Raw genomic sequence first — 18,483 nt, 5'->3', positions numbered from 1 at the left:
CAAATCAGTGTTTCTACTGATAGGTATGTATCTGTTTATTTGAACCTGCCCTTTAACACAGCTCTTTTCTATAGATTCCATCTATACGATGTATACCATTCCAGCAGTTCATGAACAACATTGTAGTTTATAAAAGATATTATATTTCTGCTCAGCAACAAAGGGCTCTGCCCCTGCTTTGCAGGCGGTCCACGTCTGTGCTGCTAGCTAACATCTGTTTGCTTCATGCAGTTTTAATCAGAAAGTAGTCTGCCAGCCCGGCTCCATGTCATCCTGAGATTTACAGTCACTGTATTGTTTTGTTTTTTTATTTTGCATACAGGACTTTTTTCTCTATTATTTTTTTCTTTCTCTCTCCCTTTGTAGCGCAAGAAAATCCGAGCTCAGGAAAGATACCAAGTGGCAGGCGCACTGCTTGCAAATTGTAGCATGTGCTAATTGGCAGTACGACTGGTGCAGCTGCTGATGCTGAAGGACAGGAAGTCATGCCCCCCCCCCCCCCCCCTCTGATGCCCCATCCTAAATACTAATGAGGTTTTAGTACCCTTTTTTTTCTTAGACATCAGACAAAAAAAAAGGAGATAGCTGTTTTGGGCGTGATGCATCTATATTATTGGAAATTATGCATCCATTTTGCTTCTCGCTGATTCAAACATCCCAGAGATGGGATGCAGGTGCTTTGATCAGAGTAAACCCTTACCTGCCGTTGCTATGGCAACATCCTTCCTGTATTGTCTGTCGGAATGTTCAAACATTCAAGGTTGATCGCCACCAGCATAGTTACAATTCAGGAGACGATGAAATGTGAAGGATGCACAGCGCGGACCCTTTTCCGCAGTATGAAATCACACCTGTAATTTAGCAGTAAACGGTTGGCTGTGAAGGATCAGGAGGTAAATGGTTTGGGTTTTTTTTTTTTTTTTTTTTGCAGAGTTAGCTTTTGCAAAAATCATGTTAAAGTTATAGCCAGACTTCTTTTCCCTCTAAAAGAAGTCTTTCTAAGGGGAGAATCAGCCTCCCAAAATGCTGACTTTGAATTAACCATCATCAGGTCTGAGCATTGCCGTGAAAGGGTCCTATCACATGGGCTTTCCGCCCGGCGGACTCCGTTTGGCTCAGCGGGGATCGATCCGACGATCCCCGCTGAGCAGGCGGATGACAGCTCCATCTCCGCTGATTTTGCAGAGACGGAGCTGTCAGATCCCCTCTCCTCTCTACGGGAGATTGGATGAAAACGAACCACCTGTCTGTTTTCATTTGATCCGATCCTCCAGACGGATGGAAAATAGTGTTTCCATCCATCCGGATTTACCACATTGGATCGAAGAACCGCAGGTGTCAGCGGACATGTCACCGCTGACATCCGCTGCTCCTTAGAGGTACATGGAGCATCCAATCAGGTCCGCCTGAAAAAACTGACAGGGGGACCTAATCAGAAAGTCCGGGTGAAAGGGGCATAAAAGGCAAAAGAGGAGGGGCTGCTGTTGCCATGGGTGCTCAACCTGTGGCCCTCCAGCTGTTGGAGAATCAAAAAGTCCCATGAGGCTTTGCAAGGTTGACAGTTACAAGCATGACACCCAAAGGCAGAGGCATAGTGGGCTTTGAAGTTCCGCAACAGCTGGAGGGCCACAGGTTGGGCACCAATGGCTTATGCAAATACTGATGATCATGTAGTCGGTATTTGCATTCAAACTTTTCTCTTTCGTTCATTGACGGACACAGCTCTCCATTATTCAGAATCATAGGTGTTGAAGGATGGAGGTTTGTCTGGATTCTGACACTGCTGAAGGCTAGGACGTCTACCTCTAGGAAGATCTACCATTGTACATGAAAAGCGTACATTTCGTGGTGTGAGGTGAGTTCACCCTCGCTCTTTTTCGGTGGATCGGATTTTGACTTTTCATCAATGAGGTGTTGAGCAGAAATTGGCCTTGAGTACCATTAAGGGCCAGGTGTCGGCCTTGGCGGTCTTCTTTCAGTGACCTCTACCGCCTTGAGATCTGAACTTAGTTTGAGCCAACAGTGTTATCTTGTTTTACCCCTTTGGTATGCATTGGTGGTCCTTTTTTAGAGACCTCTACCTCCTTGAGATCTAAACTTAGTTTGAGCTAACAGTGTTATCTTGTCGTACCCCCTTGGTACGCCTTGGCAGTCTTCTTTTAGAGACCTCTACTGTCTTGAGATCTGAACCTGGTTTGAGTTGGCAGCGTTATCTTGTCGTACCCCCTTGGTACGCCTTGGCAGTCTTCTTTCAGAGACCTCTACCACCTTGAGATCTGAACTTGGTTTGAGCTGGCGGCGTTATCTTGTAGTACCACCTTGGTACGCCGTGGCGGTCTACTTTCAGCGACCTCTACCACCTTGAGATCTGAACTTGGTTTGAGCTGGGGGTGTTCTATTATCATACCCCTTGGTACGCCTTGGTGGTCTTCTTTCAGTGACCTCTACCACCTTGAGATCTGAACTTAGTTTGAGCTGGCGGCGTTATCCTGTAGTACCACCTTGGTACGCCGTGGCGGTCTACTTTCAGCGACCTCTACCACCTTGAGATCTGAACTTGGTTTGAGCTGGCGGTGTTCTATTATCATACCCCTTGGTACGCCTTGGTGGTCTTCTTTCAGTGACCTCTACCACCTTGAGATCTGAACTTGGTTTGAGCTGGCAGTGTTATCTTATCATACCCCCTTGGTATGCCTTGGTGGTCTTCTTTCAGTGACCTCTACCGCCCTGAGGTCTGAACTTGGTTTGAGCTGGCAGTGTTATCTTGTCATACCCCCTATTGGTGGTCCACAAAGATAAGGTGGTTCTTCACCCATGTCCATCATTCCTTCCTAAGGTAGTCTCTGTACTCTTTCCTCTCTGTACTCTTTATAACCAGGAGATTTTTTTGCAATGCGGCACTGCGTTACTTTAACTGGCAATTGTGCGGTCCATGCAGTCCATAGATTAAGTTTATGTCATTTGTTTCCCACAAATAGAGCTTTATTTTGGTCTTATTTCGACCATCATTGTGTTTTTTTATTTTTTGCTCTATAAAGAAAAAAAGACAGACAATTTTGAAAAATATATATTTTTTTACTTTCTGTTACAAAACATATCCAATAAAAAAATGTAAAAAATCAAATTTCTTCATAAATTTAGGCCAATATGTATTCTGCTACATTTGTTTGGTAAAAAAATCCCAATAAGCTTATGTTGATTGGTTTGCACAAATGTTATCATGTCTTCCAAAGGCTCTAATAGGCTTCAAAAAGGGTGGGCTCAGGGAGCAGAGCACTGCGTCCTGAGTCCACCCAGTTATGTGACAATAGCGAATGAATATTTGCTATTGCCACGCTGATTCTCCTCCCGGCCAATCAGGAAGCGGGTTCTGAGACCTGTTTCCCAATTGGCCAGAGAAGGCATCCTATTGGCCGAGGAGGAGGGAGGAGATGGCCACCGAGAGGGGACATGGATGAGACTGAGGGGGAAGCCGTCACCCCATGTCTGTCTGGAGGAACAAGGTAAATGAACTGGTGCCAGGGGGGGGGGGGGGCGGGGAATATGGTGTGAACTGGACTGTGGAGTGACGGGAAGGGGGGGGGTCCGTGGCCAGGTCCATCTGCTGCCCCCCCACCCCTGACCGATGGAGCACCAGCCGCCACTGGTTTTAACCACTTCAGCAACTTGGGATGGGGGTTGGGAGAGCATATGGAGGGGCGGCAATTTTTTATTTTGCCCAGGGCGGCAAAAATCCTTGCACCGGCGACCCTGGGAAGATTGCTTTATTATTGTAAGAAAATTGTATATTGTAGTTTGTCTACTTGGAATTGTTACAAAATCGAACAAAGACTATCCAATTAAATCCCTTCCTTGGTGGTGTTCAGCAGTTAAAAAACAAAAACAGCAACAACAAAGAGGACCTCTCTAAACTCCCAAAACCATAGGAGCCAGACACTGGTCCTTCATGCATTGGTCCATCGCCACAGTCATTTTTGCCTGAAATGGATTTTCAGTTAAAAAAAAAAAAAAAAAAAGGAAATAAAAAAAGATACAAAGAACCTTATAAGCCGTAAATAGAACAACGTTTACCTTTGGATGGTATAGATGAAAGTAGCCACCTGAGTACAATTTGCATGTTATTTGCATACATCATCATTATTATTGATCTTATTTCCTTCTGGTCTGGTGTGTTTTGCTCATGCAGTACTAGCAGAAAAGATCAAAGGCTCTCTTCAATGGGCCTCTTAAAGGGAATGTATAATAGCTGTGTACATATTTTCTTTCTTTCTTTGCTATAAACAGGATTTAGAATGAAGTACATCTCTGGGAAAGTACATCTCTGCAATATATGTATATGTAAATGGGATACAAAAAACCCAGTTACTCTTTGTACCAATAAGGCAAGATACTGTAATATCTCCCAGATGCACAGCAAAAAAAAAAAAATTATCTCTAATGGGACTTTGTTGGAGCCAAAAAGATGCCCCCTTGAGGACTGCCAGATGTCCCACTTACGGGTCCCCCTGAGTTACCATTAGCAACCTTGACATGCACAGTCTCTCTCTTTTCCTTCTTGGCCTGTCCAATAATCAGTCTAGGGGTATATAGTTGTTTTTTTGTATTTATTTATAAATTAGGGTTGGGAGAAGGGAATAGTGGGATACTCCAAATTAACTATGCGCAATACTGGAGGACTTCTATCTCTCGGTACAGCCAGGCTGTTGGTCCACCTTGCCACTAAGGTAGATTTAGCTTTAGTCCAGGGGTATGTAGTTGTTTTTTTGTGTTCATTTATAAATTAGGGTTGGGAGAAGGGAATAGTGGGATACTCCGAATTAACTTTGCACAATACTGGAGGACTTCTATCTCTCGGTACAGCCAGGGTGTTGGTCCACCTTGCCACTGAGGTGGATTTAGCTTTAAATCTCTTTCCTAAGGTTACTTGATGAACTAAGGTTATCTTCAGGACACTCTCTTCAGTATCCTCTTTCTCAACTGCCGACACCCGTCCACTGACTGTCCTACTCTTGGGGTGGCCCCCCTCAGGTCAGGCCCCTTGACACAAGCCCTTGTACTCACGATACTGTTTTTCAAGGGTTCCCTGTGTCTCTCCCTCAGTCAGATCTCCTGGGTTCAGCTCCATTCCTCTGGCCCTCAGGACAATCTCCTGAGGCCACATTCCAGTGCTACAGAGGAGGAGGCAGTCGCCACCCTCCCTCGGGGACTCTGCTCCCCAGCCAAAGACCCCGCAGCACATGTGCTCCTGGCTTTTATATACAGTATCCCAGAATGCACCAAGGCAACCTGCCCCTGCCAATCACCAGCCTATGCTTCCATTCGTCAGGTTTCCTCCCACTGTCCAACATGCCTCCCTATTGGACCAGTGTGAAACACTCTATAGACAGAATGAATCACACACTGAGCACAATGAGCAGACCTCACTAACAGATCCTGCTCTCTGATAGGCAGAGAGCAATATAGATTTACATGCTGCTCCTCTGATAGGCAGACAGAGCCAAAAACGATACTCTCTCTCACTAGCACCTACCTAGGAGGTTGCAACATACAAAAAATTTATAAAAGGTAAATGTTTATTATACAAATTAATAAAAAAGGAATAATAAAATCATTTGGTTTCTATAGAAGCACAGTAGCATAGATATCCTTCCTATACATAGATGAAAAAGAGATGTGGATGCATGCTGAATACATAATAATTCCACCACCAATTTCCAATGCGTTTCAATTGCTAAACAATCTTTTTCAGGGGATGTTTGGTGAGAGTGCATTCATATACCAGATTCGGAAAATATAGTGTAATTGCACTCTGTCCTGGAAGGGGTCCCACGTCCAGAGTGGCCTAGTTCCAAGTTCCTCAAGGAGTTGGATTGGATGATCAATAAAGGGGGGCCCCATATATTGCCAAGACCCTCGTTAAATCAAATCGGTAGTAGTTTGAAGGGGATGTTTTGTTAAAAAGAGCGCCACCAAAATATATATGCAGGGTCAAGCCTGGATGGTGGACTTGTTCAATATGGATTCCCTGTCCTGACAGCTGAGACTGCATTGCCATGAGATGCATGGCTATGTGATCATCATTCTTTTACCAGAAACTTATTTTTTATAGTTCAGGGCACTATGGGTAAGGCAAATAGGTATCCCATTGGAATTTCCATATGGGCCACTGGATGTCCTCATATCCATGAGTTGGGGAAGGCTTGGGAGTTGTCGGGGTTACATTTCAGTCTGTCCTGCCAATGGTGGGGCACTATGGGAGGTTAGGAAAATAGCGTTGGTGGAAACCCATAGCTTATACACAGACCTGGAAATCATAGAAAAACTGATTTTTATTTCTCCAATAATTTATGGGCATGCCCAAGCATCAATCAATTCTGGAACACAATCCAGGATCCCACACCAAGACTATGGGTCCCACTGACCCCCAATCTTCCTCATATTGTTTTACTCTAAATATTACAAGCTCCATTAAAAATGCCAAATGGGGTATCTTCTGACATTTCCTTACTGCTGCATACACCTCTGGCACTTGCATCAAACACCCATCATTTCGGAGTTGGCTAAATAATTAGACTTCATCCCCCCACCCCAGGGAACTTCCTCGAGCTCAAGACTTAGGACACAGGACTCATATACTTGGATCTGGGCCACTTGGACTAACCTCTGAAAGTCAGAGGAATTTCTTGACTCATTATCATCTTTGTAAATCTATACTGTCTTGGAGTGGACATTGTGATGGTGGTAAATTGACCCACTGTACCATCCCCCTCCTTATCATGGTCAGGAGTCAGGCTCAGAGACCTGTAGCTATAGCTAAGTGATTGCAGGTTGGGATCAAGCAAGTCTAGTTGAAGAACAAGCCAAAGCTCAGTAACAAGTCTTCGCAGATTGGGATCAAACAGAAGCGTAGTCAGTATACAAGCCGAGGTCAGTAACAATTAGTTCGCAGGTTGGGATCAAGCAGAAGTTTAGTTAAGGAACAAACCAAAGGTTGGTAACGAGTGTTAGGGGAGATATGGACTGCAGCAGGAGTGACACATGTGAGATATTGACTGGAAAGAGCACAATAATCTGGTAAACAGGTAGGGCAAATACATGGTTTAAAGTGATTCTAAAGGCTCAAGGTTCTTTAGCTCCATGCATTCTATGCATGAAGGGAAAAACCTTTTCTGTGCAGCAGCCCCCTCCAGACCCCCTAATACTTACCTGAGCCTCATCGTGATCCTTTGATGTACACTAGAGCCTCTGTTCTCTGGGAACTCTCTCATTGGCTGAGGCAGCAGAGGGATCAATTGGCTCCAGATTCTGTCAATTACAGCTAGTGATCCAATGAGGAAAAGGGCGTGGGGCCGAGCCACAGCTCTGTGTGTGAATGGACATGCAGAGCAGCCGCTTAGGAGCAAGCCTGCTCGGATGCTCCCAGAGCAAGCAACTTGGAGGGAGGGGCCAGAAGCGCCAGTGGGGGACCTGAAAAGAGGAGGATCTGGGCTGCTTTGTGCAAAACCACTGCACAAAGCAGGTGAATATGACATTTGTGTTATGTGGTTTTTTTTTCATTGTAGGCCTTTAATATCACTTTAAAAGGGAAGTTAAGGAATAGCAAAGGGTTCAAGAGAAAGAAGGTTCAGGCATTAACAGTCGAGGAATCATTGGGGAAGCATCCCAGGTGCCTCAGCAAAAAGAGACATTGCCAGACATAGCAGAGGTTGCAGGTTCAGACCTTGGTCATTCAGATTTCACTTTCACATGTTGGTAGAGTAACTCTTCTTCTTCTTTTTCATTGCAGGCAAATAACGAATTCCAAGTAGAAGCAATGTGCTGTCATTAACCACTTACTGCAAAGTAACATATATTTACGTCGGCAGACTTTGCGTGGTTATATCGGGGTGATGCCTCTAGCTAGAGGCATCACCCCGGTACCATTGTTTAGAGCCGGTGGTCAGATTTCCGGCGGTAAGGACCGAAACGTCCCACCAGGAGACCTGAGCACCCAGCCGGCACTTCCACAGGCTGGATGGAGTCCCGATTGAAGCCGGAGGAGGCTTCAATCGGGTCTCCAATGACGTAACCCGGAGGCGGCGTCCATGACGTCACGTCCGGGTTGCTCTGCTGCTAAAGGCGTCAGATTCAAAAAACGCGTGTATTCAAAAATGCAGTTTTCACCGTTTTGAATACATGGAAGTGTAGTGGAGGGGTTTGGGGTCTTTTAGACCCCCGATCCCTCCATAAAGAGTACCTGTCACTGCATATTGCTGTTACAAGGGATGTTTACATTGCTTGTGACAGCAATAAAAGTGATCATTTTTTTTTTTTTTTTAAACCTATGTTAAAGTTAAAAAAATAAATAAATAAATAGGAAAAAATAAAATAAAAGTTTAGCCGCCCCTGTCGCCGTTAGCTCGCACATGAAAGAAAACATATATGGAATTCGAGCCGCGAATGAAATCGCTGTTCAAACCACACATGTGAGGTATCGCCGCGATCGCCAGAGCATGAGCAATAATTAAAAAAAAGAGCTACACTCTAACTCTAAACTGGTAACAGTTAAAAAATTTTAAAGCGTCGCCTATTGAGATTTCTATTGACCGTAGTTTGTCGCCATTCCACGGGTGTGCGCAATTTTAAACCGTAACATGTTGGGTATCTATTTACTCGGCATGACATCATCTTTTGCAATATACAAAAAAAAAAATGGACTAACTTTACTGTTTAGTTTTTTTTTTTTTAAATGCAGTGAAATGTGATTTTTCTGAATTTTTCCCAAAAAATGTTGTTTTAAAGACCGCTGCGCAAATACCGCGTGACAAAAAATATTGCAATGAACGCCATTTTATTCTCCAGAGTCTTTGCTAAAAAATATATATATATATATATATATATATAATGTTTGGGGGTCCTAAGTAGTTTTCTATGAAAAAATACTGATTTTAGCTTGTAAACAAAAAGTGTCCGAAATAGGCCTGGGGCTTAAATGGTTAAGTTCCTAATGAATGAGTGAATGAGGGGTGCAAGCTGTCCATCATCCACAGAAGGCTACAGAATAGTTATGGAGATAACATATTTGATAAAAGCAATTACTTGTCATTGGTGACCCTTGTCAATGGTGTCATCTCCATATCCAGTCTGTAGCCTTCTGTGGATGTCAAACACAGCCTGCACCCCTCCTTCATTGAGAACTCCATGACAGCATATTGCGTCTGCTTGGCTGTACTTTCTGTACAGTCCTTGAATATTTCCAAAATATTATTGTACTCTCTTCTCCATGTGCTACAAAGCCGCCCCATCCATCTTTTATCCTTTTTTTTTTTATATATCCCTGTAAATAACTTCTAACCAATACCCAGCATGTTGGGTGTGCCGGTCTTTTACTGCCAGTCAGTCAGATTTCACATGTCGGTAGAGTAACTCTTCTTCTTTTTCATTGCAGGCAAATAATGGATTCCAAGCAGAAGCAATATGGCGTCATTAAAATCTTAATGAATGAGGGGTGCAGTCTTTCCATCATCCACAGATGGCTACAGAATGGATATGGAGATAACATCATGGACAAAAGCAATTACTTGTCATTGGTGACCCTTGTCAATGGTGGAATCTCAATAACCAAAAACTATAATCCTTCCACTTTATAAAATTCTGGTCCGACCGCATCTGGATTATATTTTCCAGTTCTGGTCGCCAGTCCTCAGGAGGGATGTGTTGGCGGTTGCTATGGTAGCTTGAGCGAGCACTGAGGAGTCAAGCTCTAGAGGACCAGCCATGGAGTGAGTGGTTTGGTCTCTGAGGTCATTTTGTCGAGGCCTGCAGGAGACGGTCGGGCTGTGGGGGTTCTTTCTTCCTCCAGAGCATGGCTTAAGGTTCTCTGCAGGCGTAGGCTTCAAGTGTGGCGGCTGGGCTGCTTTGGGGGCTCTAGATATTAGTGTTTCTACCGGCAGACGTGAGGAGCTCCTAGATCAAGTGTCCATCTTACTGGGCAGTCACCACGCCCCCCCCCCCCCCCCGAAGGTTTTTTTTATCTTAATGCATAGAATTCACCATCTGCCTTTAGAACTACTTTAACTTTTAATCCTACCACTTTATAAAACTCTGGTCCGACCGCATCTGGAGTATTCTGTCCAGTTCTGGTCGCCAGTCCACAGGAGGGATGTGTTGGAGCTGGAGAGAGTCCAGAGAAGGGCACCTAAACTAATTAGGGGATTGGATGACCTTAATTATGAAGAGCATCTGCAATTGCTTGATTTATTCTCCCTGGAGAAGAGACGCCTGAGAGGGGACATGATAGCAATTTATAAATACCTCAATGGGGATCTCGGCATAGAAAAAAAGCTATTCAGTCGAAAGGATTGCATGAGGACTCGAGGGCATACAATGCGATTAGAGGAGAAGCGTTTTAACCTCAGGCAACGCGTGGGGTTCTTTACTGTTAGGGCTATAGGATTGTGGAATTCTCTACCACAAGAGGTGGTTTCTGCGGGAAGTATGGTTGTTTTCAAAAGACTCTTGGAAGTACATCTCACTGATCAGAACATTCAGGGGTATGAGAGATGATTACAGCCACACACACCTACACAGGTTGAACTGGATGGATTATTGTCTTTATTCAACCTCAACTACTATGTAACTATGTAACTATGTAACCAGTCTGTAGCCTTCTGTGGATGTTAAACAGCCTGCACCCCTCCTTCATTGAGAACTCCATGACAGCATATTGCGTCTGCTTGGCTGTACTTTCTGTACAATCCTTGAATATTTCCAAAATATTATTGTACTCTCTTCTCCATGTGCTACAAAGCCGCCCCATCCGTCTTTTATCCTTTTTTTTTATATCCCTGTAAATAACTTCTAACCAATACCCAGCATGTTGGGTGTGCCGGTCTTTTACTGCTCTGGTCACAGTTGGGTAATTATTTGGATGGTTTCCATCATAGTCTATTATTATTTTCAATCATTCTTGATAGACTATGACCAGGAGAAGAAAAATACAGTCATCGTTAGGTCCAACCTATTTCTTTTCACCCGCTGTATTTTCTATGCATTTAAATTTCTCTCATGTGCCAGAGAAAGCGAACGATTTGCATCCCGCTTTGTCCTTTGTGTTTTATTGTGCTCAGTGCTGCGCTTGTGCAAATATTTTTTTCTCTTTTCTTTTCTGTTGCCATGCGTTTGCTAGCTCAGCTGGATTCTATTTAGCGATTGTCAAAAGAATTCACGGCAGAAGTTCTCCGGCACTTCAGCCTTTCTAGAGCATTGCTTGTTTCTTAAAGGGAACCTGTCATGGCAGCTGTTTCCTTGCACAAATGAGGCTCCTACTGGCAGAGCCGGGCTAGACTATTTTGCACCCTAGGCAAGACCAGCTCTTTGCACCCCCTCCCCCCAAAAAAAAAACTGTACACATTGCCCCCCTTCCTGTACATAATGCCTCCCCTTTCCCCCTTTTCTCCCCTTCCTGTATACACTGCCCCCTTTAATCCTACACCCCCCTTCCTGCGCACACTGCCCTTCTTTAATGCTACACCCCCCTTCCTGCACACACTGCCCCCCTTTAACCCTACACCCCCTTCATATACACACTGCCCCCCTTTAACCCTACACCCCCTTCATATACACATTGCCCCCCTTCAATCCTACGCCCCCTTCATTTACACACTGCCCCCCCTTTAATCCTACACCCCCTTCATTTACACACTGCCCCCCCTTAACCCTACACATCCCTTCATATACAAAGTGCCCCCCCTTTAACCCTACACACCCCTTCTTGTACACACTGCCCTGTCCCCCCTTCCTTCACACACTGCCCTTCTTTAATGCTACACCTCCCTTCCTGCACAGACTGCCCCCCTTTAACCCTGCACACCCCTTCATATACAAAGTGCCCTCTCTCTAGAGGTGACCTCCCCTGGGGATGAGGAGGTGACAGCAGAGGAATGGGGCACTGGCTATTGCTGCACCCTAGGGGTGGCAGTGCGCCCTAGGCGGCCGCCTAGTTTGCCCAGTGGTAGCACCGGCCCTGCCTACTGGGTACTGTTGTTGTTGGACTCCCGCCCCAAAAAAAGGCTCAATCTAATAAAGAGTGTCCTGAAAAGATTTTTGGCATTGCTAAACATTTCTTCTGTCTTGGAATGTAGACGTTCCATTTTTTATGCACAGACCTTTGGGGAAAATGGAAGAGTGTGCATAGGATTGTGGGGCAGGATGCCTTGCCCCGACCCCCATGATGTCAGCACTATAAAAAGAGATGGAATGTTCCAAATCTTTTTATAATTAATAAATTTAGCTGGTTCCCACCTCCGGGCTATAGGGAGATGACACCGGCGGTAGCCTGTCGTCTATCCTGGTGGACCTCATATGATGTCCTCCTGGATCACACCCGTCTGTAGCTGCAGCCCAATCTGTCACCGGCTGCATAAACTGGACACAGCTGATGACTGATCACTGTATCGGCCCGCTGCTGGTACCATGTGACCGCTGTAACCAATCACAGGAGGTCACATGACAGTTGTAAACAATGGATGGCTTCCTTTTAAATCATCCATTGTATACAACTGTGTTGCTAGCTATGATTTATCAGTGTGTACACATGGTACAGACTGGGCCAATCACAGCCCATCTGTACCATCCAAATATCCCTGGCCAATCACAGCTAATCACAACAAAACAGACTGAATGATTCAATTTCATTCAGTAAAATGCTTGCTTATAGCAATGAAATTCATTGCTCTGTATAAACATAATGTGAAAAAAGAAAATACTGTTTACTTCCCCAGAGTAGTAAACTGTTACTATGGTAACAATATATTGCTCTGGTCAAAGTGTGTTAAAAAAAAATAGTAAAAAAAATAGTAAAAAAAAAAAAAAAAATATATATATATATATATATATATATATATATATATATATATATATATATATATATATATATATATATATACACAGTATATAGGAAATAAAGACACTCAGTATCTCACAAAAGTGAGTACACCCCTCACATTTTTGTAAATATTTTATTCTATCTTTTCCATGTGACAACACTGAAGAAATGACACTTTTCTACAATTTAAAGTAGTGAGTGTACAGCTTGTATAACAGTGTAAATTTGCTGTCCCCTCAAAATAACTCAACACACAGCCATTAATGTCTAAACCGCTGGCAACAAAAGTGAGTACACCCCTAAGTGAAAATGTCCAAATTGGGCCCAAAGTGTCAATATTTTGTGTGGCCACCATTATTTTCCAGCACTGCCTTAACCCTCTTGGGCATGAAGTTCACCAGAGATTCACAGGTTGCCACTGGAGTTCTCTTCCACTCCTCCATGATGACATCATGGATCTGGTGGATGTTAGAGACCTTGCGCTCCTCCACCTTCTGTTTGAGGATGCCCCACAGATGCTCAATAGGGTTTAGGTCTGGAGACATGCTTGGCCAGTCCATCACCTTTACCCTCAGCTTCTTTAGCAAGGCAGTGGTAACCTTGGAGGTGTGTTTCGGGTCATTATCATGTTGGAATATTGCCCTGCGGTCCAGTCTCTGAAGGGAGGGGATCATGCTCTGCTTCAGTATGTCACAGTACATGTTGGCATTCATGGTTCCCTCAATGAACTGTAGCTCCCCAGTGCCGGCAGCACTCATGCAGCCCCAGACCATGACACTCCCACCACCATGCTTGACTGTAGGCAAGACACACTTGTCTTTGTACTCCTTACCTGGTTGCCTCCACACACGCTTGACACCATCTGAACCAAATAAGTTTATCTTGGTCTCATCAGACCACAGGAGATGGTTCCAGTAATCCATGTCCATAGTCTTCTTGTCTTCAGCAAACTGTTTGTGGGCTTTCTTGTGCATCATCTTTAGAAGAGGCTTCCTTCTGGGATGATAGCCATGCAGACCACTTTGATGCAGTGTGCGGCGTATGGTCTGAGCACTGACAGGCTGAACCCCCACCCCTTCAACCTCTACAGCAATGCTGGCAGCACTCATACGTCTATTTCCCGAAGACAATCTCTGGATATTATGCTGAGCACATGCACTTCTTTGGTAGACAATGGCAAGGCCTGTTCTGAGTGGAACCTGTCCTGTTAAACCACTGTATGGTCTTGGCCACCGTGCTGCAGCTCAGTTTCAGGGTCTTGCCAATCTTCTTATAGCCTATGCCATCTTTATGTAGAGCTTTTTTTTTAGATCCTCAGAGAGTTCTTTGCCATGAGGTGCCATGTTGAACTTCCAGTGACCAGTATGAGAGAGTGAGAGCGATAACACCAAATTTAACACACCTGCTCCCCATTCACACCTGAGACCTTGTAACACTAACGAGTCACATGACACCGGGAGGGAAAATAGCTAATTGGGCCCATTTTGGACATTTTCACTTAGGGGTGTACTCACTTTTGTTGCCAGTGGCTTAGACATTAATGACTGTGTGTTATTGAGGGGACAGCAAATTTACACTGTTATACAAGCTGTACACTCACTACTTTACATTGTAGCAAAGTGTCATTTCTTCAGTGTTGTCACATGAAAAGATAGAATAAAATATTTTCACAAATGTGAGGAGTGTACTAACTTTTGTGAAATAATGCATATATATATATATATATATATATATATATATATATATATATATATAGTTTTTTTGCGTACTGTCAGCAGTCACTGGTCACCACCACAATGACACTGTACTGCACTGGTGAAAGTATGTAAAAAAATGTGAATTTTTTAATTTCTTAACTTCTTTTCCAAAAACTTATGACAAAAAAATGACAACTTCAGAAAACTTGCCATGCCTCTTACTAAATACCTCGGACTGTCTACTTTCCAAAAAAGGGTAATTTGGGGGAAATCTGTACTGTCGTAGAATTTTTGGGCCTCTAAAAATGAGATAGGCTATCAATACATCAGAACTGATCGATTTTCCGATACATATACCATAGTTTGTGGACTATAACACAACTTTCCTACAGACTAAACAATATACACTGATTTGGGTTATTTTCACTAAAGAATGTAGTGGAATACATTTTTTGGCCTATATTCATGAAGAAAGATTATTTATTTGCAAAATATTATAACAGAAACAAAGATTATTAAATACCACCAAAAGAAAGCTCTATTTGCGTGAACAAAATGATAAAAATGTCATATGGGGACAGTGTTGCATGACCGCGCAATTGTCTTTCAAAGTGTGACTAATCTGTAAAAAAGTTAAAGTATACAATATCATCAATCATAGTTTGATCTCTTTTATGTTTGCTGTTTATTAGCTTTCCAGTCTGCAGTACATATCAGAATATTTAATGTTATAACACTGCCAATGCAAATACACAAGTGACGTTTGACTCAGCAGCTGTTGCTATTTTTACCTCATAATAATATGGCGGTGGTATTTTTAGCACTCAGATGTTGTTTATTTCTTAGAGGATAAATATTTTACGCAAAATTGTTTTGCTGTTATCATGAATGATGTTTTTTTTGTTCATTTGGCTGTTAATTATTCAAAAATGTAATTTTAAGGTACAATTCAGTCAAGCCTTAATATTTTTTGCATTTAAACTGACCAATGGGATGGGGTCTAAATGAGGGGTCTCTAAACAGAAAGCCACAAACATCAAGGTGATACAATAGCATTTCTGTACTGAGGTATGGCACCAGTCCTTTTGGGGAGGCTCTCCCTAGATTCCAGGCATCTTCAGCACGTAATGTCAGTCTTCGAAAGTCAACTTGGTCTTGCTGCCGAGCTCAAGCTGAAGAATCCTTAAACACTATACATGAAAAAACAAAAAGGGAATGCTCCAGCCTTGTCCATGAACTGAAACACCATTTATTTAATAAAAAGTAATGTACTCACAAACAATATAAAACATCAAGGTGATACAATAGGACTTCTGCGCCAAGGTATGGCACCAGTCCTTTTGGGGAGGCTTTTTCTAGATTCCAGGCATTTTCAGCACGTAACCAAGATCACAGTCTTCTGAAATCCACTTGGCCTCGCTGCCCCCCTTAGGCTGGAGAATCTCTGAACACTATACATGAAAAAAGGGGAGCCTTGTGCATTAACCAATACACCATTTATTTAATATAAAAGTACTGTACTCACAAACAATATAGAACAGCAAGCCCATCAAAAAATTCCAACAGATCACCCAGAACTGGTAGTGAACCTCCAGTTGGACTAAGAGGATGTCCCAGAGTTCTATAGAAGCTAACACATTTCAAGGGTGCTACCACTTCATCAGAGCCCCGGACGACATTGAGGGGGTACCCTCAAAATGAAAATGTCTGCAGAACTCTAGGAAATCCTCTCAGTCCATCTGGAGGTGCACTACCAGTTCTGATTTCATTTTCCAGCAGGACTTGGCACCTGTCCACAATGCCAAAACTACCAATACCTGGTCACATGATCATAGGATCACTGTGCTTGATTGGCCAGCAAACTCGCCTGACCTAAACCCCATAGAGAATCTGTGGAGTATTGTCAAGAGGAAGATGAGAGACACCAGACCCAACAATGCAGACGAGGTGAAGGCCACTATCAAAGCAACCTGGGCTTCCATAACATCTCAGCAGTGCCACAGGCTGATCCCCTCCATGCCACGCTGCATTAATGCAGTAATTCATGCAAAAGGAGCCCCGACCAAGTATTGAGTGCATCCTATACTGTACATGGACAGACTTTTCACTAAGCCAACATTTCTGTATTAAAAATCCTTTTTATTAAATTGCTCTTACGTAATATTCTAACTTGTTAATGTTTTATCTGGGGAACGAGCCTGTGGGTATGCAGGGATCTGGGCTGGGAGGATTTCCCCAATTGCACAGCATGCTGAGCCCTTCTTCCAACGATGTGATGCAGGAGGTGGAGCCGCGGTGCATGACCTCTTTTTTTCAGCGGACATTTCCATTTTTATGGAATGTTATGGTTTCTAGAAGTCAATAGATTCTTACGTTGTTGTAAGGTGAAATGAGATAGGTGTGGTAACAGGTGTAAGGAAGATGCCTCCAGAAGCTGCTCTTTAACCACTTCAACTCCGGAAGATTTTACCCCCTTCCTGACCAGGCCCTATTTTGTGATTTGGCACTGCGTTACTTTAACTGACAATTGCGCGGTCGTGCGACACTGTACCCAAACTAAATTTATGTCCTTTTTTTCCTACAAATAGAGCCTTCTTTTTGTGGTATTTAATCACCTGTGCGATTTTTAATTTTTGCGCTATAAACAAAAAAAATAGCGACAATTTTGAAAAAAAAAAAAAAACAATATTTTTTACTTTCTGCTATATAACAATACCCCAAAAAATTAAAATCTAAATGTTTTAACATTTTAGGCCAATTTGTTTTCTGCTACATATTTTTTGTAAAAAAAATTGCAATAAGCGTATTTTGATTGGTTTGTGCAAAAGTTATCACATTTACTAACTGCGGGAAATATTTATGTCATTTTTATTTATTTATTTTCCTAGTAATGGCGGCGATCTGCAATTTTTTGCGGGACTGCGACATTGCGACGGACAGATCGGACCCCTGACTAACATTTTTGACACTTTTGGGGGGACTAGTGACACTACAGTAATCAGTGCTAAAAATATGCACTGTTACTGTAATAATGACACTGGCAAGGAAGGGGTTAACATTGTTGGTGATCAAGGGGTTAACTGTATGCCTCATGCTTACTGACATGTGTGGGAGGAGGTTCTGTGACAGAGACAGAAATCGCAGGTTCAGCTATGCTGAATCCTGTGATCTCTCCCTATCTGTCACTGAGAAGATCCACCTGCTTTGTTTACATAAGCAGGCGGGTCTTCTCACACTTTCCCCCGACGCTCAGGGAAGAGCAATCGCCGCCTCTCCTCCTCCGGGTCGACTCCCGCTGTGTTGCCGGAATCACTAGGAGTCCAGCAACGTAGGTCTATGTCGCTGGACCCAGGGGAGCCGCACTGCCGCAGTAGGATTACTGTGAGCAGTCGGCTAGTGGTTAACTTGAAAAAAGTGGATTCTGAGGATCACATCTCTGGGAACTTCAGTTGGCAGGAATGATGGTTTAGGTAGACAGTGGATCTTATCTATTGTTAAAGCGGAGTTCCGGGCACAAAATCAATATTTTTTTTTTTTGTGCCCGTCCGCTAGTTCTGCATCACCTGAAAAGGAATTGGATAGTTAGGTTTTTTTTTTTTTTAAAACTCACCTTGTAATTGAAGATCGTAAATACTCACCTCAGGGTACTTCCTCCCTCAGCGCCGCGGCTCCGCTGTCACTTCCTGTCTCGCGATTATTCCTGGGAGCTGAACGTCATCAATGCGACGGCACCGGCCCCGCTCGTCACTTCCGGGCGACGCCCCATTCCCCTGCTAAACAGCTTCTGGGCATGCCCAGAAGCTGTTTAGGAATGCGGCGCGGCACCGGAAGTGACGAGAGGGGCCGCTGCAGGCGCATTCTGGGAGAAGAAGACGTGTAAGAAGACGCAGAAGAGGACCGCGCCGGCTTCAGCTGCCCACA

General features: G+C 43.6%; 1 protein-coding gene across 1 annotated transcript in view; it reads left to right on the top strand.

The window, feature by feature from the left end:
- Window positions 1–18,483, top strand: part of LRFN5 (leucine rich repeat and fibronectin type III domain containing 5) — a 355,521-nt gene that overhangs the window by 74,577 nt on the left and 262,461 nt on the right. The gene's annotated exons all lie outside the window — the stretch shown is intronic.

Source organism: Pelophylax lessonae (assembly GCF_965119305.1).
Source record: "Pelophylax lessonae genome assembly, chromosome: 13".
Lineage (NCBI taxonomy): Eukaryota > Metazoa > Chordata > Amphibia > Anura > Ranidae > Pelophylax > Pelophylax lessonae.
This window is presented reverse-complemented; position numbering and strand designations above follow the sequence as displayed.